Genomic DNA, 25,701 nt, shown 5'->3' on the forward strand with positions numbered 1-25,701 from the left:
TGCTGACCTGTAGCCCCTCCCCCAGGTCCAAGCACCATCTACAGCAGGTGTTCCCGCCCTGGAGCTGCATCTCTCTCGCTCCCTGTCAGCGTTTGTGCACCATTTCACAGAGCTGTGCTGATCCTGGGATTGCTGAGCACTGTCTCCTCTGTAAAGCCGCCTGTCTCATCAGCGCTGTGCATTTACAGGACACTTAAGTATTCTACATGTCATTTAGACAGCGTTAGTTAAGAACAAGTGCACTTCTATATGAATATTTATTACAAGTATTCTGTGATATACAGGGCTTAAAGTGGTCCTGGAGAGGTGGGGGAACTCACCTCCCCCACGACCCCGCGCGCCTTCGCAGAAAGGGGTGTGACCTTACAAGGAAGGGGCGTGGCCACACAAAAGTTGCAGTAAGCGCAGGAGGTGAGTACCCGGGTGGCATGGGGGTTGCCTGGGGTGCACTGTGAGTCACAGTGCACACCAGGCAACCCCCATGCCACCCGGGTACTCACCTCCTGCGCTTTTTTCCAACTGCAACTTTTGTGTGACCACACCCCTTCCTTATAAGGCCACACCCCTTTCTGACACACAAAACATTATAAACATTAAAGTCTTTACAGTCAGTGGCAGGTGCACTCATACCTTTTTCAGAGGCACTGCCCTAATAGACTGAAGCTGCAGGACACGGACCCCATCCCTGATTAGCAGCAGCTAGGTGGTCACCTCTGATAAGCAGCAGCAGACAGCAGCATCAGTCTTGTCACAAATCCCGCTTGCCGCCGCCTCCTTCACACCTGACGGCAGTGATGTGTAACGTCACACAGCAGAGGACGCGCCGCCACGCTGGAAAACTGTGCCATGTAATACATTAGTAATCCCACGCCTTGGCTGTCCCTGGCAGGAGAGGGGTGGAGGTGGGACTCCGTGGGAGATGCGGTGTGAGTAGCGGCTGGGGGAGGAGATGCGGTGTGACTGAGTGGTGGCTGGGGGAAGAGATGCGCTGTGACTGAGTGGCGGCTGGGGGGGGGGGGAGATGTGATGTGAGTGGACCTGGCAGGGCTGCTATTGGAAAAAGCGAAGCCGCACTTTGATTGTGCGCCACTCACGGCTCCCAGACCGCCAGCTAATGAGAAGCTGACATTTGGCAGCTTCTCATTGGCTGGCGGTCCGCGAGCAGTGATTGGCTCATACCCGATTTTAAAAATGCCGCCCCTTCTTTTGATTGGTGCTGCAGCCGGTCCGCGAGCAAGGATTGGCTGGTGGCCGCTGCCACCTTTACAATGCAGTGGGGACCTGATGCTGTGGCCGGACGGAGGCGGAACTGGTTCCGCCTGCAATTAGAGGTGACGGAACGCAGTTCCGCCCCGTTCCGGCCCACTTTAACCACTGGTGATATACATCCAGTGGTTACTGTACATTGCTATATCTGTATACATACATATCTTTATGTAGTATTGCTAGTCCAGTGCAGTTTTAGTTTTTATATGCAATAATTTCTACATTGTACCTGTGACTGTGTGTGCCTATAGCTGCTGTGTGGATTCTATTCTGTGTATCACACATATTGCTATCACTATATTCTGTGACCTGGGGGTCTAAGTGCGTCAGGGTCTCATATACCATATAGTGTTCCACAGGATATACTGTTTTGTATTTTTCACTGTGTGTTTCAGTCATGTCATACCACTTAAATCCTCGGTTTGTGCTCTGCAATTGCGGTCACATATCTTAGGGTTTTTTTGTCAGGTATTGTGTTTGTCTGGCTTTATTGTACTGATACACCCTAAGGCTACATTCCCAATAATGTCTGCTACACAGGGCGGGTAATCCACAGATGCTCCTGCATCATGCAGTGCGGCGCCTTGGATTTACCTGAGGAAAAGATTTCTGCTGAGGGTTCAGGTACTGGGTGTTCTGCACCCCCTAGTCAGCCCGCAGCACCCGTAGCAAATCAGGTTCCACCTTGGGCTGCATTTTCAAATATGCTGACTATGCTTGTAACACAACTTACGCCTCCTGTGGGAACTCCTGTGCCATTACAGCCACATATTGTACCTGTAGTTAATCCACCATGGGCGGATACTCTGTCAACCCAGTTACAGCAATTATATCAGTCCTTGGTTAAACAAAAACCTAACCCTTGCCCTACTGGGACCAAAGGGTCATCTAAGCGGGCCATTTCTTCCTCACAATCCACTAATATTTCGGATGATTCTTCCGATTCAGATGGGGAATATACTGGTCTATCAGATGCTGATACTGCTGCTTCTGATGAAGATTCTACAACACAGGTTTATGTTCCTGACCTAGTGGAGGCTATCAAGCTGATTCTTCAGATTGATGATGAGATTGACCCTCCTGATACGTCTAAGAAACCTGATAAGTTCTAACTCAGAAGGTTACTAAATTAGTCTTACCACATTCTGACCATTTAATTGCCATACGTCAGGAATCCTGGTCTTCTCCAGGAAATAAATTTTCCCTGTCTAAAAAGATGCTAGCTCGTTATCCTATCGCTGTGGAGTTGAGCAACAAGTGGGAAACCCCGCCACCAGTGGACTCACATGTAGCCCATCTTGTGGTTTCATCTACTCTGCCTGTCACTTCTGTCACCTCTTTGAAGGAACCGACGAATGAGAGTGTGGAGGGTTGCTTGAAGTCTATTTGCACTCTTACAGTTGTTGTACTTAGACCCACTATGGCAGCCCCTTGGGCTGCAAAAGGCATTGAAGCATGGGTTCAAGCAATTAAAGAAGAGCTACTGTGAGGACACTGGGTTTATGTGCACTTATTATGGGAGCAGCCTTCAGAAAGGTTGTCCTTTAGAGCTCAGTGCGGTTACCCCGGTGCCCGTAATGGGTCGGGAATCACACAGTAAGGACACGATAGCAAGGTACAAAATGCACCTTTATTTCATATTTAACATTACATATGAAAACCGTAAACACCTTTGTAACACACTATACAGGTAGCACTACTACATAACAAACACAGACTAAACAACTATGAAAAAAACCACACATGGAACTCTTCCTACCCTAAGCAGTCAATAGTCACCTCAGGCAATTTGTGAGCTGGGATACGACACGCTGGGAGGATCCTGCTGTATGCGAAAAGGCCGCTGGAGAGCTGGTTGTGAGTCCTGGCCGCCCAACCTGCTGTCGATGCCTTCCGCCCACTTTGGCCTGCTTGTGATGAATCCCAGCCGCTTTGTCCTTCTTGTGATGAATTCCAGATGATTCGGCCTGCTTGTGATGAATCCCGGCCGCTAGGCCTGCTTTCGATGAGTCCCGGCTGCTTAGCCTACTTGTCCTCTATTCCTGAGAAAAGGAGGCATTGGGGATTCACCAGATTTAGGCCGGCCCACTTGACCCAATCACCATGGACAGTTCCTGTGAGAGCAGCTAGTCCTGGCTGTGTCTCTGCTGCTGGAGGGCTGCCTCTGCTGAGGTATGCTGTTGGTCTGGCTGATGTCAATAAGCCTGGCTGGGTCTGGAGGGAACTTATCCTCCTCCACTCTGGTCCTGCCTCGTAAGGACAGTCACCATGAACAGATCCAATCTGAAGAACACAGAGCTGCTGCCTTACCCCCTCCTTTTATCCCTGAGATCTGTGCAGGGATTGACTGGCTCTTGAATCCCAGAATGTACTGTACATGTCCACTGAATTCTGTGCAGGGATTGGTTGTCCCTTGAATCCTAGAAATGTAAATCGTCCCTTGAGCAGCTTGGCTCCCTGCTGGGCTGGTGCCTGGGAGTCTGGAAAAAGCCCTGGTAGAACAAAGCCAGCTAATTATGCTGATAAGGGGGTGGACCATAAGAGGATCATAAAATGAGTCACTATTAACCCCTTGGAGTCATTTGTGATGTCACAGCCTCTTCAGCGGATTGTTTTTTCCTGTAAGGAAGGGGGGTTTAGAGGGGGTCGTGTCAGCCCTGTACTTCCTGTACACATAGGTCCTTTATTCACTGGGCTACATTTAAGAATACACATTTCCTGGGTTACGGGCCTGCATGTCTTAGGGGTGACTACTATCTGATGATCCTGGTGCAGGCCACACAAGGATCATCACAGCTACCTCTGACTTTTTCTGACACTGCCAGAAAATATCTGTCATATATTACCACAGCCTCCCACTATATTCAGGAGTCAGCCTCTGATGCAGGCGTTATGGCAGCCAAGGCATCTACTATGTCTATCCTGGCTCACCAGATTCTGTGGTTACAGTCCTGGTCGGTGGACCTGGACTCTAGGAAGACCTTGGAGGTGCTCCTTTTTAAGGGAGATATACTATTTGGAGATGATCTGAACAAGATTGTGACCGACTTGGCGTCGGCCAAGACTGCAATTCTCCCAAGTACTAATCCTTCGGCTCCGAAGGATAAGAGTACTACTTTTTGTTCCTTTTGACCTCAGGGTAAAGCAAAGGGTCAGGCGTACCCGAGACAGGCTCGCACTTCCAAATCCTCTAAGCCCAAACCTAAACATTCTTGGGCCGCCCATCAGCCTGCTTCCAAACTGGACAAGCCTGCTACATGATGGGGTGGGCCTCCCCCTGGGGGACCCCAGGGTGGATGCCGACTTCTTCAGTTCTCCCAGGTATGGTTAAAGACCACTTCGGGTGCAGGAAGTGGTCTCTCACGGGTACGCAATCTCTTTCAAGAGACGTCCCTCTCGCCAGTTTTGCTCAATGGTTATCCCTTCGGATCCATTAAAAGCACAAACTCTACATTTGCTTGTCCAATCCCTCCTGGATACATGAGTGATAGTGCCGGTTCCTCTGTCTCAGAGAGGCAAGGTATACTATTTGATGCTGTTTCTAGTTTCGAATTTGATTGGATCCTCCCAGCATATACTCAACCTCAAATCTTTGAACAAATTTGTGAGGGTGTCCAAATTCCATATGGAAACTATGCGCTCTATTGTATTGGCTTTGGAACACAAGAACTATATGGTATCCCTGGACATACAGGATGCTTACCTACATATATCTATTGCCATGTTGCATCAGCAATATCTACGGTTTGCTATTGGCAACTTTCATTATCAGTTCCAAGCCTTGCCTTTTGGACTGACCACGGCTCCTCGGATCTTTATCAAGGTCATGGCAGTCATGATGGTCCTTCTCCGCCATCACAGTATCAGGATTCTGCCGTATCTGGACATCTTGTTGATCCTGGCGAACTCCCCAGAGGTTCTCCTCCATCATCTGGAACTGACGGTCCAATTCCTGCAAGCCCACAAGGGGCTCATCAACTGGAAGAAATCCTCACTGGTCCCTGTTCAGAGCATGGTGCACCTGGGGACATACTGGACACACACAACCAATGTTTGTTCTTGTCTTCACAGAAGGTCCTGAAACGTCAGGACAGGATCAGATGTTTCCTCACTTGCCAAAGAGTTTCGATACACTCGGCGATGCAAGTACTAGGCCTCATGGTGTCAGCTTTCGACATGGTAGAGTACGCTCAATTTCATTCCCGCCCTCTGCAGAGGTTAATCCTTTCCAAGTGAAATGGCCTGCCTCACTGGATCAGGTCTCAAATGATCTCCTTGACTCCGGAGGTTCGTCTGTCACTGTGTTGGTGGCTACAGGACCAACAATTGAGCAGGTGTCGTTCCTTACGGATCTTCAACTGGGTCCTCCTAACAATGGATAACAGTCTGCGGGGTTGGGGTGCGGTGTTGGAGCAACACTCTCTTCAGGTTCGGTGGACAAGGGAGGAATCTCTCCTCCGATAAACATTCTGGAATTGCGGGCAGTGTTCAATATGTTGACACTGGCTCTGCCTTTCATACAGAACAGGCCTGTTCAGGTACAATCAGACAACACCACCACAGTTGCATACATAAATCATCAAGGCAGCACTCGAAGCCGCATGGCAATGATGGAAGTGTCAAAAATTATTCGATGGGCGGAACGCCATCTGCCAGCAATATTGGCAGTGGGGGTCCTCAACTTGGAAGCGGACTTCCTCAGTCATCAGGATGTACACGCCAAGGAGTGGAGTCTTCATCTGGAGGTCTTCCAACTCCTTGTGGACAAGTGGGGTCTACCAGATGTAGACCTGATGGCATCTCGACACAATCACAAGGTTCCGGTCTTCAGAGCAAGGACAAGGGATCCTCAAGCAGCATTTGTGGACGCACTGGCAATTCCATGGAACTTTCGGCTGCCATACGTGTTCCCTCCAGTGTCACTCCTGCCCAGGGTACTACGGAAGTTCAAGCAAGAATAAGGAATACTGCTTCTAGTCACTACAGCGTGGCCCAGACGGCATTGGTTCTCAGACCTACAGGGTCCCTCGATCGAGCGTCCTCTTCTACTTCCTCAATACCCGGACCTCCTCGTTCAGGGCCCTTGTGTTTACCAGGACATGGCAAGACTGGCTTTGATGGCGTGGCTCTTGAAGCTTCACTTCTGACGGCCAAGGATTTTCTGAGGCAGTTATTCAAATTATGTTGAAGGCCCGCAAACCGGCATTTGCACGGATTTATTATAGGGTCTGGAATTCTTGCTTCACCTGGTATGCTGCTAAGAATTACGATGCATACAACTTTAGTACTTCCAGACTTCTGGATTTTTTGCAACAAGGCCTGGATTTAGAACTTTGCCTGGCCTCCCTCAAGGTTCACATTTCTGCCTTGTCAGTGTGGTTTCAGTGAAAATTTGTATCTATTCCTGACGTTCATTCACTCAGGGCATACTATGGATTCAGCCTCCCTATGTCCTTCCTGTGGCTCCATGGTATCTGTCTGTTGTTCTTAATGCCCTTCAAGAGTCTCCGTTTGAACCTCTTGAGCCTGTGGTCCTTAAATGCCTTACGCTTAAGGTAAATTTTTCTGTTGGCTATTGCCTCTGCTAGGAAGGTGTCAGACTTAGGCGCTTTGTCCTGTCATCCACCCTTTCTGATTTTTCACCATGACCAGGCAGTTCTTAGAACTCGTCCTGGTTGTCTACCTAAGGTGGTGTCATCTTTCCACCTTAACCAAGAGATTGTGGTTCCGGCCTTTATCTCTCCTGGTTTGTCCTCCAAAGAGCGGTCTTTGGATGTGGTACGGACTCTCCGTATATATGTAGAAAGTACTCTCTATCAGGAGATCAAATTCTATTTTTGTACTTTTTAGTTTTCACAAACATGGCTGGCCTGCGAATAAGCAGACTTTGGCCAGATGGATTAGAATGGTGATTGCACAAGCTCATGCGTAGGCTGGACTCCCAGCTCCTGCTGCTATCAAGGCCCATTCTACTCGGTCTGTTGGACCTTCTTGGGCAGCCCGGAACAATTGTGCAAGGTGGCTATGTAGTCCTCAGTGAACACATTCATCAGGATCTATGCCTTTGAGACTTCTGCCTCCCAGAATGCTTACTTTGGATCCCGGGTTCTTGTGCCCGCTACAGTCCGTTCCCTCCCATGAGGAAGTGCTTTAGGACATCCCCGATGTTATTCCCTGTGGAATACCAGTGTACCCCGCTGCAGAAAAAGAGATTTATGGTAAGACTTACCATTGTTAAATCTCTTTCTGTGAGGTACACTGGTTTCCACATGGCGCCCACCCTGACCGACTTAGCTTCTTTGGGTTTGTATGGCATTAGCCGCAAGTCCCTTCTACTGTCGTTAGAATGTGGGTCTATGTGACTAACATCTACCGTCTCTTTTACTTGCTAGTGCATTGGACTGGTTAACAAAACTGAGCTCCAGTGCCTGGAGGCGGGGATATAGTGGAGGCGGTGCAGTCAAAGCTTTAGTCTGTTGGTGCCTTGTATCAAGATCCAACTCTACAGCCCGATGTTATTCCCTGTGGAAACCAGTGTACCTCTCAGAAAGAGATTTAAAAATGGTAAGTCTTACCATAAATCTCCTTTTTATGGGAAATTCTTCGATCTGGAAAAACGAAGTTATCACAGTATATTACTAGGGTGGTCCAGTAGCAGAGCTTCATCCCTGTTGCCCAGAGGCAAGATCTCCCCCTCACATCCATTTCTTACAGGCTGGTAGGTAGCAGTCCTACTGGAGTACAGTTCCTCCTGTGCAGGGCTTCTATTGAGGTTTCCTACTCACATAACTGCAACCCAAACAAGCACAGGTGAAAGAAAGTTATAGCATGGATCTCAGTGAATTTCCTGACATCACACCAAATTCATAGTGATAAAATCAATATTATTTTATTTGTACATTTTAAACTATTTATTACAATGTGTTTGTAATTATGATTGTTTATGAACGTTTGATTTCAAAATCACATGTTCACAAGTCAATGGCATCTCTACAACTACATTAATTGGATATTTAAAATGAATCTGTCACCTACATAATAGTGTTCCTCCCAACGTTTATGTTGCTGAAGTTGGGACATAGCAAGTCAAACAGAAAAAAGAAGTTCAGGCAATATTAGTGGTGTAGTCATGTTACATGGAGTCATATCAACTTCCTCATCAGAAAACAGTAGTTCACCCCTAACAACCAACCTGCCATCCCGTGTGTACTAGTAGCAGGTGTGCACAATCCCCACTCAACACAATGAGAAGGACATATCTCACAAACTATTGCCAATTGGGACAAAGCTCTGAGTGTCAGGACAGGGAGCTATGTATATTAATAGTGAAGGCAGCCACTGTGTGGGGTTATCTAATTTTCATAAAAATGCAGCTTTTTAATCTATTAGTACCTAGTGGCATCATGGACGAACTGCATTGCAAATTATTCACAAGGTGACATTTTCCTCTAACCGTACTGTGCATAGGTGACAGTTGCCCATATATGCCAACAGTCCTCATTTTCACAGTAGAGTCCTGATTTTATGGATGTGAAATTAGTTTAGAGGTCTGTTTATCATAGGGAGAAAAGCCCTGAATCCAACTAAAAGGGATATATTTCCCAGAGATAGGTAGTCAGTTCTAACTATTTAAGAAGCCACCCAACCAACAATAGCTGTTGCTGAATATGGACAGCTACTGTACATCCTACAATAACGAAGGAATCCGTTTACTAAGCCTCGGATGGAGATAAAGTGAATGGAGATAAAAGGACAATTCAAGAATCTATCAGGTGATTTGTTTATCAAAAAATCCTTACACAGGACACGCGGACACCCTCTGAGATTAGAAGAGAGAAATTTCATACACAACGAAGGAAAGGGTTCTTCACAGTAAGGGCAGTAAGGATTTGGAATTCTCCACCAGAGAAGATCGTAATGGTGGACTCAGTCAATATGTTTAAAAATGGATTAGATAAATTCCTAGCAGAAAGAAATATCCATGGTTACAACGTTCAAAGGAGGAAAATTTTAGAGCACGAAATATAGCTTTTTTAATACAGGTTGAACTCGATGGACATTTTTGTCTTTTTGCAACCTCATTAACTATGTTACTATGTTACCAGCCAACCAGCTCCTAACTGTCATTTTTCAAACACATCCTGGGACATGGCAGTTAGGAACTAATTGGTTGGTACTTTAGCTCCATTCACTTTATCTCCATCCAAAGCATAGTAAATAGACTCCTAAAGCATGCCTGCCTTAAGCCTATTTAACTACTAATACAGGTTGAGTATCCCATATCCAAATATTCCGAAATACGGAATATTCCGAAATACGGACTTTTCTGAGTGAGAGTGAGTTAGTGAAACCTTTGTTTTTTGATGGCTCAATGTACACAAACTTTGTTTAATACACAAAGTTATTAAAAATATTGTATTAAATGAACTTCAGGCTGTGTGTATAAGGTGTATATGAAACATAAATGAATTGTGTGAATGTAGATACACTGTGTCCAATGCACAAAGTTACAAAAAATATTAAAATTACCTTCTGGCTGTGTGTATAAGGTGTATATGTAACATAAATGCATTCTGTGCTTAGATTTAGGTCCCATCACCATGATATCTCATTATGGTATGCAATTATTCCAAAATACGGAAAAATCCGATATCCAAAATACCTCTGGTTCCAAGCATTTTGGATAAGGGATACTTAACCTGTACAATCCTCTTATTGCTATCGCCAGCAAAAAATTATATATATTTTACTATATGAAAATGATTTATTTAGTAAAACTTTATTTTAATTATCTTTATTTTTTAACTTTTAGCAAAAGTAACACTACAATAGAAGCCTGAGCCAAGTCATGCAAGCCAAATTTGCTTTAACAGTGGTCCATGGATGTGGTAAGCGTGCCAGGTTATAATAGGAAATAGCAGCAATATAACATTTTATTTTTGTGTGATAAGTAGCGATAGAAAATCTTTACTGTTGCGGATTAGCTCATACAAAATGGGTGTGGTTTGGGATCATCTAGGCATGGCCTAATGTTCCTAAAATTCTAGTCTGTTATGGATATCCTATAGGTAATTTATTTAAGATTGTTTTTTCCCTCCTAGCACAACTAAATGAGCAATCACTGTTTCCTGCAGACAACTCATCATTATATTTGACATTGTAAATATTACCACAGCTCTATTTGATAATGTGATAATAACACAAGATTATATTTGTCACACAACTTAATTGACTGTTAAAGAAAATGTGCCTGCTGTTATGTACTTAAATCCCCTGGCACAGAAATATAACACAATTCTGGAGACACATCACCATGAGGGCAACGTCTTCATTCGCTTGACCTGAAATAAGGTTAAGGTTCTATACACACTACAGTGAGCTCGATAATGAAAGGCTCTATTATGTTCTTATCCATTTTTCTTGTGCTCCAGATGGCATTATGAAGAACATTCACCCACAGTGTGCTCTGGGTAACAATTCCAAACATTGTGTTGTCAGACAGCACAGCTAATTAAATTGAGCTGCTCTCTATTCCATATAGACTTTTCCTGCAGACAAGAGAAATGTTGAAAATTGCATTCAGGCACAATATTTTATGTATTTGCTGGCAGGATTTGGCTCCATGTATGGCTGTCATCAGGGGTTATATCTGTAAGGGTCTCGGGCTAAAAGGAAGGCTACCTTCCCTAACTAACCTTCTATGATGGTCCCATGAATTACTACAGTTCAGGCCAGGATAATCAGCTCTTGCATGGTCAGATTTAAGTGGAAGTACAGTATGTTCCACCTGCCTCTCTCACTTAGATAGGCACCTCTCTCTCTCTCTCAAGCCTCCCACCATTTCAGTTATCTTCCTTTATATCTGCATCTGGATGTATTTCCTCCTCCCCCCTGCTTCCATTGGTCGGGAATATTGGTATGCACTGAACACAACAATACAATCGGCCTGATTCTGAGTGGGTTTGAGAAGGTGGATTGACTTTGCCCAATTCATTTATACTGGCCTTCATAATTTCTGATGTCAGCCATGGTTTCAAGCATTCCCAGTCCAACCTTAAACTGACCGCACTGCATAATGAATTGATTGCAATTATCTTAGCTCTATTTATAGATTTCAAATGAAGGAAAATACAAATTTACTAATACATTTCGTAGAGGGGGGGACAACAGTATAACCTTGACTACTCATTTTGAATGTCTAGGAGACTTCTGAATTTCAGGATGCTCTCTTGATCAAAAGAAAAATTTCAAACAATTGGGGATGTGCTACTTCCACTAATACATAATAGGTTTATAAATCTGTGATAAATTCACAAACAACACACTAGACGGTCATGTGTCGTATATGAAAAAGACATACAGTATTTATTCTATAAAACATAAAAATATTCACATATTATTTAAAATTGTGCATAAAGTTTTCACTGGAATTAATTTGCAAGGCTTGGAAACATGTACCACCCTTCTTATGCTTTCATTATAACCATGTAACCTCAAGATACTCCAGTACCAATATATATCTGCCCTCAATTCAGAGGTTCTTGTAATTCCAATAATGATAGGGTTGTTTGTATTTTTTGCTTTTGATATAAAAAGAGGTTGGCAATTACCTCAGTAGGGGGAAGCAGTAACATTCACTAATGAGAAACAATTAAATAGAAAACGATCCAATTCCACCAGCAGGTTAGCGCATATAATATTTGTTTGTTTCTTTGTGCTCTCTTGATCCCCTGGAGAACAAGGAACCCTTCCTTAGTGAAGGGAACCGGGCTTAATGATGCGATTTCTGCAGTTGTGAATTGTCTCATCACCACCCTGACTGCCAGTTCCCCTATGCGCGATGCTACGATTCTCAGCATTATTCCGTAGGGGTGAGCACAGGAAGACAAGAGTGCACTCTCTGCACTTGCCACTTTGAGCCAAAATTCACTTCACTGCAGTCCCAGCATGTCCTGCCACGGTTTTGCTATTGGGGAATGCTAAAACTGTGGCAGTGCATGCTGGGATATGTAGTTTCACAAAAGCTGGAGAGCCACAGGCTGGTTAGGCCTGGGCTAGTAAATAAAACTAACAATGCTTCAGGCATTTATCACTGTAGATTCTTAGATTTCTGCAAATTGTTCTATGGGATAATTCAAGGTTGATTGCGAAAGCAAAATCTTCCTCTAATGGGCAAAACCACGTGCACTGCAGGGGGGGGGAGGGGCAGATATAACATGTGCAGAGAGAGTTAGGTTTGGGTGGGTTATATTATTTTTGTGCAGGGTAAATACTTGGTGCTTTATTTTTACACTGCAATTTAGATTTCAGTTTGAACACACCCCATCCAAATCTAACTCTGTGTGCACATGTTATATCTGCCCCACCTGCAGTGCATATGGTTTTGACCATTAGAGGTAGACTTTGCTTTTGCAATCAACCTTGAATTAGGCCCCATATGCAGTATGTTGTTCTTCACATGATATATTCAGTTCTGCATGAGGCATGAAGCAACGTGTTGCTTTAGCATGTCAAGCCAATCTCCTAATGGGGCTCTGTCATGCTGTGTCTTTCACTATTGCTTCCTGACAGATAATGCTGGGAGTTGTTGTCCTACAAAATTGTAAAGTTACAGGCTGCTTAAGCCTGCAAAAGTTATTTACAATAATATGCTGAATATACTTCAGATACAGTTTTTTTTAATTTTTATAATTAATTTTATCTGTGAGAAAACTAAGGGTGCAGTATTTTATTACAAGAAGCTGCAATAGGGATTATTCTAATAGCAGCTTGACCTTCAATATTGTAAACAAGTGCTTGCGTTAGATTTGGAAGTAAAGAGCAAATGGTTTCATTAATTAGTTTTTTCAATATCTGTTCTGTCCATATGCTTGAGAAGTTACAGGCTTGTTTTCATTTTCTTATAGTGAATATTTTATTTCCAGAAAAATGTAAAGATCTGGTACAGATTATTATTGGACATATAGCATACAAAGCGACATGGTGGCAATGTGGTTAGCATTGCTGCTTCACAGTTCTGCAGACATGCATTTCATTTTAACCATGGCACTCTCTATGTAGTTTGTATGTTCTCACCATGGTTGCATTCCCCTGCCCACCTCTGCCTTCCCAAAATTGTTACAGTAGTTTAATGGTTGTTTAGGTAGAGATTTTAGACTGTAAACTTCAATGGGACAAGAAGCAAATAACTAATATTTTCTGCATTAAACCATATTACATGTGGTCACTATACATAAATGGTAATAAGAGAAACAGAAACCCTGCCTACATCAAGATTTTAAGCATACATTTACATATAAAGTACTCATAAGCTATTACTATCATTTTCACACTTACTAACATTGATGAACCCTAGCAACCAAGCTCTTGTCTTTTTATACCTCCCAGCCATCACAAATTTGGTGGGATGGCTGAGATCAACTTTGGCCCTGTTGGACTGGAAGGTAGTGAGATATTTTACATTAACTGCTGCTCTGCTCTACTATTAAGAAGGTGCTTTTAGGGGAGGGGAAAGGGATTGACTACGTTCACTTTTTGTATGGCGACACATGCACATTTGTCCTGGTTTATCAACTTAAAGAGTTGTAAGGTATGGCTTTATTTGCTTATAACTTTTTAATTTGTGCATTCCTCATATTCAGACAGGATGTGGGTGTTTCCAGATTTAGGAATTCTAAATGTTCAATCCTTTACCAAGATGGTCACTATTTGGTCTTGCCACTGTGTTAGAGCGCCGCAGTGGAAGATGCCAAAGAGACCCTGCAATATCCTGTGTTATATGCCTGCTATCACCACTTATACAAGCACCTCTACCCATATACAGTACAGTCAGTGGCTGGTGACCTGTATAAACCGCACAAGCTCGGCTCCATGCAAAGAGCCTGTATATGCATAACTGTGAGTACGAATATACTGATTAATAGACCACCTGTCTGGTTACGTACTGGACTGTTTCGTGACTTAGAGGATTCTGCAGGCGTATACTGTTACTCTGCAATCACCATTGCCAATAGTACACACATATTCAGTTTTGAGATATGAGAAATGGGCCTGAACTTTTGAGTGCAACTACCAATGTAAGAATGTTGTTAATGACTCTACCACTATACTTAAATTACATGTACATAGAACTTGTGACAGGAATATGTATATGTAAACTTTAATTAAACAGTAACCACAACCAACCATGCAGATACCTCTTGCTATGTACTGTAGTATTGAACAAAGAAGTACGTTCTCAATACCTAAATGTTCCACTGTGCCTGGAACACTCCACTGTCTTGGGGCAGGTTAGCAGCAGGACGGGTGGAGAACAAACAACTTTTGTTCCTCAGAGAGAGCCTTGTTTGGGTTGGGCTACCTGTAAACAGGCCTGCCATCAGAAATTGTGGAGCCAGGGACTGACAAAATAGGCAGCCCCCCAGAATTTTAAAAAAAAAATATGTATATATATTTTAAGGAAATCAAAAATTTAATTTCTCTCCAGACACAGAGCAACACCATTTTATGCCCCTTGCACCATATTAAGTCCCCACAGTAATGCATGTAACCATATTATGCCCCACACAGTAATGCCCCTGACACCATATTATGGCCACACAATAATTATGCAAGTACAGTACCTGTTAGTTTTTCAGGGGTTCTACTCATTGTCAGGGAATTGATTCCTTCCCTCCCCCATTGCTGCCGACGTTGGGAGGGCTCGGGATGCTCATGCCGCTGCCTGCTGTCCTCCATCCTCCTGCAGCTCTGTATTGAAAACGTCCCTCCCAAAATGGTCGCTGCCTCAGATGAGACAGTTATTAAAGATACTAGTGGGCTCCTCTAGTATCTTGAATAACTGTCTCCTCTGTGGCGGCAGTTATTTTTGGAGGGACATTTTTAATCCGGAGTTGCTGGAGGATCATATGACAGCGGCAGATCAGCAGGGATGACAGCGGAATGGGGGGGATGGGGGCGGGTGGGCAGGTAGCTGCATGAGCATCCCGAGCCCTCTGCTCTCTGTCAGAGAAGCCAGGACGGGACAGCTGTACCCCAGCACTCCATTGATGGCGGCCCTGCCTGTAAATCAATATTTCTGTCAAGTCACATTTATTTATATTTGGATTTTGAAAAGTAATCTGGTTCATTGGACTATGGTGGAGTACTGTACATTTAAAAGTTACTTTCTCTATCGTCCTAGTGGATGCTGGGGTTCCTGAAAGGACCATGGGGAATAGCGGCTCCGCAGGAGACAGGGCACAAAAAGTAAAGCTTTAGGATCAGGTGGTGCGCACTGGCTCCTCCCCCTATGACCCTCCTCCAAGCCTCAGTTAGATTTTTGTGCCCGGCCGAGAAGGGTGCAATCTAGGTGGCTCTCCTAAAGAGCTGCTTAGAAAAGTTTAGCTTAGGTTTTTTATTTTACAGTGAGTCCTGCTGGCAACAGGATCACTGCAACGAGGGACTTAGGGGAGAAGAAGTGAACTCACCTGCGTGCAGGATGGATTGGCTTCTTGGCTACTGGACATTAGCTCCAGAGGGACGATCACAGGTACAGCCTGGATGGTCACCGGAGCCTCGCCGCCGGCCCCCTTGCAGATGCTGAAACGAGAAGAGGTCCAGAATCGGCGGCAGAAGACTCCTCAGTCTTCTTAAGGTAGCGCACAGCACTGCAGCTGTGCGCCATTTTCCTCTCAGCACACTTCACACGGCAGTCACTGAGGGTGCAGGGCGCTGGGAGGGGGGCGCCCTGGGAGGCAAATGAAAACCTTTTTTGGCTAAAAATACCTCACATATAGCCTCCGGGGGCTATATGGAGATATTTAACCCCTGCCAGAATCCGTTAAGAGCGGGAGACGAGGCCGCCGAAAAAGGGGCGGGGCCTATCTCCTCAGCACACAGCGCCATTTTCCCTCACAGAAAGGCTGGAGGGAAGGCTCCCAGGCTCTCCCCTGCACTGCACTACAGAAACAGGGTTAAAACAGAGAGGGGGGGCACTAATTTGGCGTTAGAAATATATAAAAAAGATGCTATAAGGGAAAACACTTATATAAGGTTGTCCCTATATAATTATAGCGTTTTTGGTGTGTGCTGGCAAACTCTCCCTCTGTCTCTCCAAAGGGCTAGTAGGTCCTGTCCTCTATCAGAGCATTCCCTGTGTGTGTGCTGTGTGTCGGTACGTGTGTGTCGACATGTATGAGGACGATGTTGGTGAGGAGGCGGAGCAATTGTCTGTAATGGTGATGTCACTCTCTAGGGAGTCGACACCAGAATGGATGGCTTATTTAGGGAATTACGTGATAATGTCAACACGCGCCAAGGTCGGTTGACGACATGAGACGGCCGACAAACAATTAGTACCGGTCCAGACGTCTCAAAAACACCGTCAGGGGTTTTAAAACGCCCGTTTACTTTAGTCGGTCGACACAGACACAGACAGGGACACTGAATCCAGTGTCGACGGTGAATAAACAAACGTATTCCTTATTAGGGCCACACGTTAAGGGCAATGAAGGAGGTGTTACATATTTCTGATACTACAAGTACCACAAAAGAGGGTATTATGTGGGATGTGAAAAAACTACCGTAGTTTTTCCTGAATCAGAAAAATTAAATGAAGTGTGTGATGATGCGTGGGTTCCCCCCGATAGAAAATATGGGCGGTATACCCTTTCCCGCCAGAAGTTAGGGCGCGTTGGGAAACACCCCTTAGGGTGGATAAGGCGCTCACACGCTTATCAGAACAAGTGGCGGTACCGTCTATAGATAGGGCCGTCCTCAAGGAGCCAGCTGACAGGAGGCTGGAAAAATATCATAAAAAGTATATACACACATACTGGTGTTATACTGCGACCAGCGATCGCCTCAGCCTGGATGTGCAGAGCTGGGGTGGCTTGGTCGGATTCCCTGACTAAAAATATTGATACCCTTGACAGGGACAGTATTTTATTGACTATAGAGCATTTAAAGGATGTATTTCTATATATGCGAGATGCACAGAGGGATATTTGCACTCTGGCATCAAGAGTAAGTGCGATGTCCATATCTGCCAGAAGATGTTTATGGACACGACAGTGGTCAGGTGATGCAGATTCCAAACGGCACAAAGGTGTATTGCCGTATAAAGGAAGAGGAGTTATTTGGGGTCGGTCCATCGGACCTGGTGGCCACGGCAACTGCTGGAAAATCCACCGTTTTTACCCTAAGTCACATCTCTGCAGAAAAAGACACCGTCTTTTCAGCTTCAGTCCTTTCGTCCCTATAAGAGTCATATCTGCCCAGGGATAGAGGAAAGGGAAGAAGACTGCAGCAGGCAGCCCATTCCCAGGAACAGAAGCGTTCCACCGCTTCTGACAAGCTCTCAGCATGACGCTGAGACCGTACAGGACCCCTGGATCCTACAAGTAGTATCCCAGGGGTACAGTTTGGAATGTCGAGACGTTTCCCCTGCGCAGGCTCCTGAAGGCTGCTTTACCAAGGTCTCCCTCCGACAAGGAGGCAGTATGGGAAAAAATTCACGAGCTGTATTCCCAGCAGGTGATAATTAAAATTACCCCTCCTACAACAAGAAAAGGGGTATTATTCCACACTATATTGTGGTACTGAAGCCAGAAGGCTAGGTGAGACCTATTCTAAATCTAAAAAAAAAAAAAAAAATTTGAACACTTACAAAGGATCAAATCAAGATGGAGTCACTCAGAGCAGTGATAACGAACCGGGAAGAAGGGGACTATCTGGTGTCCCGAGACATCAGGGATGCTTACCTCCATGTCCCAAATTTGCCCTTATCACTAAGGGTACCTCAGGTTCGTGGTATAAAACTGTCACTATCAGTTTCAGACGCTGCCGTTTGGATTGTCTACGGCACCCCGGGTCTTTACCAAGGTAATGGCCGAAATGATGGTTCTTCTTCGAAGAAAAGGCGTCTTAATTATCCCTTACTTGGACGATCTCCTGATAAGGGCAAAGTCCAGGGAACAGTTGGAGGTCGGAGTAGCACTATCTCGGATACTGTTACAACAGCAGGGGTGGATTCTAAAGATTCCAAAATCGCAGCTGATCCCGACAACAAGTCTCCTGTGCTTAGGGATGATTCTGGACACAGTCCAGAAAAAGGTGTTTCTCCCGGAAGAGAAAGCCAGGGAGTTATCCGAGCTAGTCAGGAACCTCCTAAAATCAGTGCATCATTGCACAAGGGCCATGGTAAAAAAAATGGTGACTTCCTTCGAAGCAATTCCAGTCGGCAGATTTCATGCAAGAACTTTTCAGTGGGATCTGCTGGACAAATGGTCCGGATCGCATCTTCAGATGCATCAGCGGATAACCCTATATCCAAGGACAAGGGTGTCTCTCCTGTGGTGGTTACAGAGTGCTCATCATCTAGAGGGCCGCAGATTCGGCATTCAGTTTTGGATGTTGGTGACCACGGAGGCCAGCCCGAGAGGCTGGGGAGCAGTCACACAAGGAAAAAATTTCCAGGGAGTGTGATCAAGTCTGGAGATTTTTCTCCACATAAATATAGCTAAGGGTAAATTTATAATGCTCTAAGCTTAGCAAGACCTCTGCTTCAAGGTCAGCCGGTATTGATCCAGTGGGATAAAACATCACGGCAGTCGCCCACGTAAATAGACAGGGCGGCACAAGAAGCAGGAGGGCAGTGGCAAAAACTGCAAGGACTTTTCGCTGGGCGGAAAATCATGTGATAGCACTGTCAGCAGTGTTTCATTCCGGGAATGGAAACTGGGAAGCAGACTTCCTCAGTAGGCACGACCTCCACCCGGCAGAGTGGGAACTTCATGGGGAAGTTTTCCACATAATTGTAAACCGTTGGGAATTACCAAAGGTGGACATGATGGCGTCCCGTCTGAACAAAAAACGGGACAGGTATTGCGCCAGGTTAAGAGACCCTCAGGCAATAGCTGTGGACGTTTCTGGTAACACCGTGGGTGTACCAGTCGGTGTATGTGTTCCATCCTCTGCTTTTCATACCTAAGGTACTGAGAATTATAAGACGTAGAGGAGTAAGAACTATACTCATGGCTCCGGATTGGCCAAGAAGGACTTGGTACCCGGAACTTCAAGAGATGCTCACAGAGGACTTATGGCCTCTGCCGCTAAGAAGGGACTTGTTTCAGCAAGTACCATGTCTGTTCCAAGACTTACCGCAGCTGCGTTTGACGGCATGGCGGTGGAACGCCGGATCCTAAGGGAAAAGGCATTCAGGAAGAGGTCATTCCTACCCTGGTCAAAGCCAGAAAGGAGGTGACCGCACAACATTATCACCACATGTGGCGAAAATATGTTGCGTGGTGTGAGGCCAGGAAGGCCCCACGAAGAAATCTCAACTCGGTCGATTCCTGCATTTCTTGCAAACAGGAGTGTCTATGGGCCTCAAATTGGGGTCCATTAAGGTTCAAATTTCGGCCCTGTCGATTTTTCTTCCAGAAAGAATTGGCTTCAGTTTCCTGAAGTCCAGAAGTTTGTCAAGGGAGTATTGCATATACAACCCCCTTTTGTGCCTCCAGTGGCACTGTGGGATCTCAACGTAGTTCTGGGATTCCTCAAAACACATTGGTTTAAAACCAGTCAAATCTGTGGATTTGAAGCATCTCACATGAAAAGTGAACATGCTCTTGGACCTGGCCTGGATCAGGCGAGTGTCAAATTGGTGGTTTTTTTCTCAAAAAAGCCCATATCTGTTTGTCCATTCGGACAGGGCAGAGCTGCGGACTCGTCCCCAGTTCTCTCCCTAAGGTGGTGTCAGTGTTTCACCTGAACCAGCTTATTGTGGTGTCTTGCGCCTACTAGGGACTTGGAGGACTCCAAGTTGCTAGATGTGGTCAGGGCCCTGAAAATATAGGTTCCAGGACGGCTGAAGTCAGGAGAACTGACTTGCTGTTATCCTGTATGCACCCAACAAACTGGGTGCTCTTGCTTTTAAGCAGACTTTTGCTAGTTGGATGTGTAATACAATTCAGCTTGCACATTCTGTGGCAGGCCTGCCACAGCCAAAATATGTAAATGCCCATTCCACAAGGAAGGTGGGCTCATCTTGGGCGGCTGCCCGAGGGGTCTCGGCTTTACAACTTTGCCGAGCGGCTATTTAATCAGGGGCAAACACGTTTGTAAAATCCTACAAATTTGATACCCTGGCTAAGGAGGACCTGGAGTTCTCTCATTCGGTGCTGCAGAGTCATCCGCACTCTCCCGCCCGTTTGGGAGCTTTGGTATAATCCCCATGGTCCTTTCAGGAACCCCAGCATCCACTAGGACGATAGAGAAAATAAGAATTTACTTACCGATAATTCTATTTCTCGGAGTCCGTAGTGGATGCTGGGCGCCCATCCCAAGTGCGGATTATCTGCATTACTTGTACATAGTTACAAAAATCGGGTTATTATTGTTGTGAGCCATCTTTTCAGAGGCTCCGCTGTTATCATACTGTTAACTGGGTTCAGATCACAGGTTGTACAGTGTGATTGGTGTGGCTGGTATGAGTCTTACCCGGGATTCATAAATCCTTCCTTATTGTGTACGCTCGTCCGGGCACAGTACCTAACTGAGGCTTGGAGGAGGGTCATAGGGGGAGGAGCCAGTGCGCACCACCTGATCCTAAAGCTTTACTTTTTGTGCCCTGTCTCCTGCGGAGCCGCTATTCCCCATGGTCCTTTCAGGAACCCCAGCATCCACTACGGACTCCGAGAAATAGAATTATCGGTAAGTAAATTCTTATTTTAAGAGCTGCAAAGTACAGTATGTACTTGTACAATACATTTCTAATTTGGGAATTCACCAGGAAATCCACATGATGCAAGAAGAGAAACAATGTTGCCACTTTAGGTTTACTTGTTCATTCATTTCAATGTTTACATTTCTGTTTCTATAATACTGCTTGGTTTAGTCTCACATAAATGATGAGTGAGGGGATGTTGGGAGCTCCAGGTGTCACTTTTGAGTGTTTGAATGTTTTGTTACATTAGATGCAGTGAACCTTGAAATGCATCTTTCCGTACAGAGTGCATCTGGAAGGTGTTCTTGAAATCCTATTAAGGGAATAGGCCGAGGCTTGGTTTTTACCATCTCCAAGGACATGTGTTTAGAAAAATAACAGTTGATCAGGCCTCTCTCTGAATGAGCAACACAAAATATTAGTGATGTGCGTGTTCAGATTTACTCGGCTCTTAAAAGTAATGCAAGTTTGGATTTATCCTGATTTTTCTAATTGGCTATCCAAAACATGTGACATTTGGGAACCAATAAGATGCCGTTTTGAGATCCGGGTAAATCCGAGTAAATCCGGGTAAATCCGAACCTGCATATCTCTACAAAAAATGAAACTAAGTTGTGGCATACTTGATGACTTAATACCTCAACCCTCAGTATATGCCATAGGGGGAGGTCCATGTGTGAGATTTGCGGCATTGTGAAACTGGGAGCATTGTGAAGCAATTCACCACAAACTGCATCATGGAACTAAGTGACGGCACCGCCCTCTTTACCCCCCCCCCCCCCCCAATATCTACCAAATGGGAGTATGGCCTTGAGGGAAGGGGCTTGGCAGTGTCCTGCTAACATCACTATGGGGGCGTGGCCTCAAAGAAGTCCCCAATTTACATCACTCCAGGGGCATGTCCAGCATCCCTGGAGATACTGGGCTGCCCCTGGAGATCAGTGTCTGTATTGCCTGCTCCTTCTCTGTGACAGTAGCCGGGCATTGCAGGATATAGTCATACTGCAGCACCCGGCTCCTGGACACTGCAGAGTTGCCAGGATTTGTTTTGTAACTCCCTGGAAGTGTGACACTCGGGTGCTGTGCAGCCTCTTTGTGATGCCTCTGATGAAACCCTCAGACTACCCATTTCTCTAGGTAAAATAGGCAGATGAGGTAGTGAGCTCATCTGTATAAGAGAGCCTCCCAGACATTCCAGGAGAGTAGGCAAGACCAGGCTGTAGTCAAACATTTTTCTTTTCTAGAAAGAAGTAACAGAACTTCACAGCCTCCAGTTATGCACTGACAGTGGAGCCTATGGAAGGGACTGTGAGTAGCCATGTCATTTAAGGCCCAGCTTCTTAGAAAACATCCAGTAACATAACTGTGTGCAACATGTTTATATTTCATAATCCTCATGGTAAGAGTAAAATCTACAGTCGCTAATCATTATACTACATTAGTCACAATAGTTCTGGCAGACATGAATGCTTTTTGCGCTAATTGAGAACTTACTGCAGCTAAAATAATTATTAGGACTAGATATTTCAAGACATATGGAGTTTTTTTTTATTTTTTTAACCAAAGCTGTGATTGTTACTTTTAATGATAGCAGGAATATCATATGTTTTTAATTTTAAATCATTAAACAGTATATCCACATTCTGAAGAATTTATGAATTTAAATTATGTAGATCTATGGGCTGTTTAATGATAGCTCTTTGTATAGCTGCTGCAATTCATTGAAGACTTTCAAAGCCTGTGACTTTGGATAGACAATACAATGATGCAGACCAGCCTTATAGAAAATGGAAAATCCATTTAAACTACAGTAAGTGTCACGAGTTAGTATCCTAGAGAGACTGTACATCTTTTCCTGTAGCATGCCATGCAACGCCATGCAACGCCATTCAGATGCCTGTCCAGAAGGATAGTTAAATGTGAAAAAAGGGACTTAACTATAGAACCACTGATGTGCCTTGTTTATCACAAAGACATGGACTTTGATACAGTATACCCCCTTTATCCCAAAAGCACTAATTATAAAAAGGCCAATGTATGTGTTTTATAGAATTTATGTTTGACTTAGTGGATACAATTGAAATTTAAAAGTGGTGGTATGTGAACTGTAAATGAGTGGAATTTGAGTTTTCCAATCAAAGCAGTTGGAAAAGTAGTGGTATAACATACTGCTGTATGCTGGTCCACTTTGACCATTGGTTGTATTGATTTTGTGTCTGTAAAAAAGCTAAGTTAATCACCCTTGACAAAAATTGTGTCATTTGTTGTATGCAGAGTGGAGTGGTCTCTGGTATGGGATTTTACAGAAAGATGTGTGGTGTCTGAGTCATCTACCAGCCCACAGAGAGATTTATATAGTTAATTAGACTTCCAGTGAGAACTGTAGGATTGGATTCATAAATCGCTTTGTTAAGTTTATCAACAGTGGTTTAGCTTCTTTTTGGGGATCCAATGTGTGAACCTGATATCTTTAAACAGTGAGAAGCCTCAGCTAACAGTGAGGTGGGACTGACAGGTTTAATATTAAGAGCATCACTCGCTTTCTCTCATCCTCATCTCTTTCTCTCTCTTGTCCTTATCTCTCTCTCTCTTTTCCTCAACCCTCTCTCTCTCTTTCTCTCTCTCTCTTGTCCTCTCTCTCTTGACCTCAATTCTTGAACATTGTCCTCAGAACATTGACATTTGCAAAAACATTGATGTTCGATATCCATCCCTAGAACAGTGAACTTGGAAGGTAGAACGTTTCCGTAACCATCCTGCTGTTATAATGGCACTGTGGTGTGGCATTCTCTTATTGTGCTTATTGGGATTATCGTGTAAGCACTATTGGGAGACATTAGAGCTGTGACTTACGGAGGTTAAATAAAGAAAAAGGGCATTGCCCCTGCCCTACAGAGTGTAGCCATCGCTGGCGTTAAAAGTCAGTGGGGAATTTGAGTGGGAGTAAGAAAAATGTAATACTATAATAATATGCAGTGCACTTTTACAATTGTGAATTGGTCTCAAAACTATGTGGCTCTGTGCGGCACCAGATATCAGTTGTTTAACAAAAGCTGTTTAACTCAGAAGCAGTACAGTTTTGGAAAGACACCATCTGCCTTTCAAAATAAGTATTGCACTGTGTAGTGGCTTAATATGCCATATCACATACATGAGTGCCATGGAGCATATACAGTATAAGACATGCCAAGGATCATGTGCTATCGGGTAGAAAAAACAATGAGAACACATCTGTATGCTGTGCAATTATTTTATTTATTTATTTATTTATTTTTTATATCTAATACAGATGAAATGGCCTTCATTTCTTTTCTTTGGACAAAGCAACTTCTAAAAAGGTAATTTATCAAAAGGTGACTGTTTCACTTCAAAGTCTTACATATGCACGAGCATAAAAATCTGACACATTTGTATAATTTTATGGAGCTTTCTGTTTACTCAGGTACAGCAAGCAACAGACTGATTTATTAATATGGTATGGTCTAGCTTGCTATTGCATCTCAGTTTATTTTAGTGTCTAACAATCACATCTCATTATCTTGCTTCCTTAACCATGATATTCATGAGATACAGCTCAGAACGGATTTTGCTAAGGGTCAGTTAGCCCCAGATCATTTTATGCTAATTTGCCTTTTGTTATCTGTATGCTGCTTTTGCTGTTTATAGTACAGTTTTGTCATGTCGCCTTAATTACGATCATAACATGTTTAAGTTAAATCCTATATGCCAGGCTAACATTATACTGGTTTACTTAGAAAAATAATGTTTCTACATAACAATAATCACCTTAAGAGTACAATTTTTAAAAGTGCGCCACAAAATATTTGTCCCATTTCGCCTTTGGCTGTGGATTTAGCCGCTTTATAGTAGGTGTTCCCATTCATGTCCCAACCACACCACACAGCAGAACGCATTGGCAGTTGTTCTCCCATCTCTATTTATAACATCTAAATTCTGCAAAATGCTAATGTAAATCCAGGAGTTGAGGTAGAGTTGGACAGGCCGACAGGTGTACAGGAAAAAACCTGAGTGGGCCCTACTGTCTGAGACCAGGGTGGATATGGGAGACTTGTACCTGTATTACATTTGTTTCATTGAGACCTAATAGTGAATGCGTCTCTTACAAACAAACTGTTAAAATCATGGGTGTAAGTGTATGTAAGTTACACCCAGAGGCGGATTGGCCATCGGCCCTACAGGGAAGATTCCCGGTGGGCCGATGCACCAGCGGGGCCTGTTTTGTCTGAGGACATGTGGTCCTATTTATAGACATAATGAATAAGATACCAAATAATTTGCATATATGAAAATGACTTTGCCACTTAGCCTGTGATTGCAGATGATCTAGTGTATGCTCTGTCTGCCTGCTTGGCTGACATATAAGATTGAGTGAATAGTGATTGGGATACGGTTGGTGTAATAAGCAAGAAAATATATCTTTCTAAAGAATGATATTGTTTCCTAAATTCTGAAGGTGTATCATATAATGTGCTCATAATATGTAATTTTATTTCCTTTTAACTTCCCCTTGATGCTGGACATCCCCATTATCTGGAAAGTCTTGGGGGGAGGGAGCTGGCCCAGGGCTAGACCTTACACCTCTGGTGCTGCCCATGTGGGGCCACTAGTACAAATTTTTCCAGGGCCGCTTTTTGTTCCCAATCCGCCCCTGGTTACACCTATCTTACGTTGGGTACACACTGGCAAATGTATTGGCCAATCACTTA

This window comes from Pseudophryne corroboree, chromosome 7 (genome assembly GCF_028390025.1).
Source record: "Pseudophryne corroboree isolate aPseCor3 chromosome 7, aPseCor3.hap2, whole genome shotgun sequence".
Lineage (NCBI taxonomy): Eukaryota > Metazoa > Chordata > Amphibia > Anura > Myobatrachidae > Pseudophryne > Pseudophryne corroboree.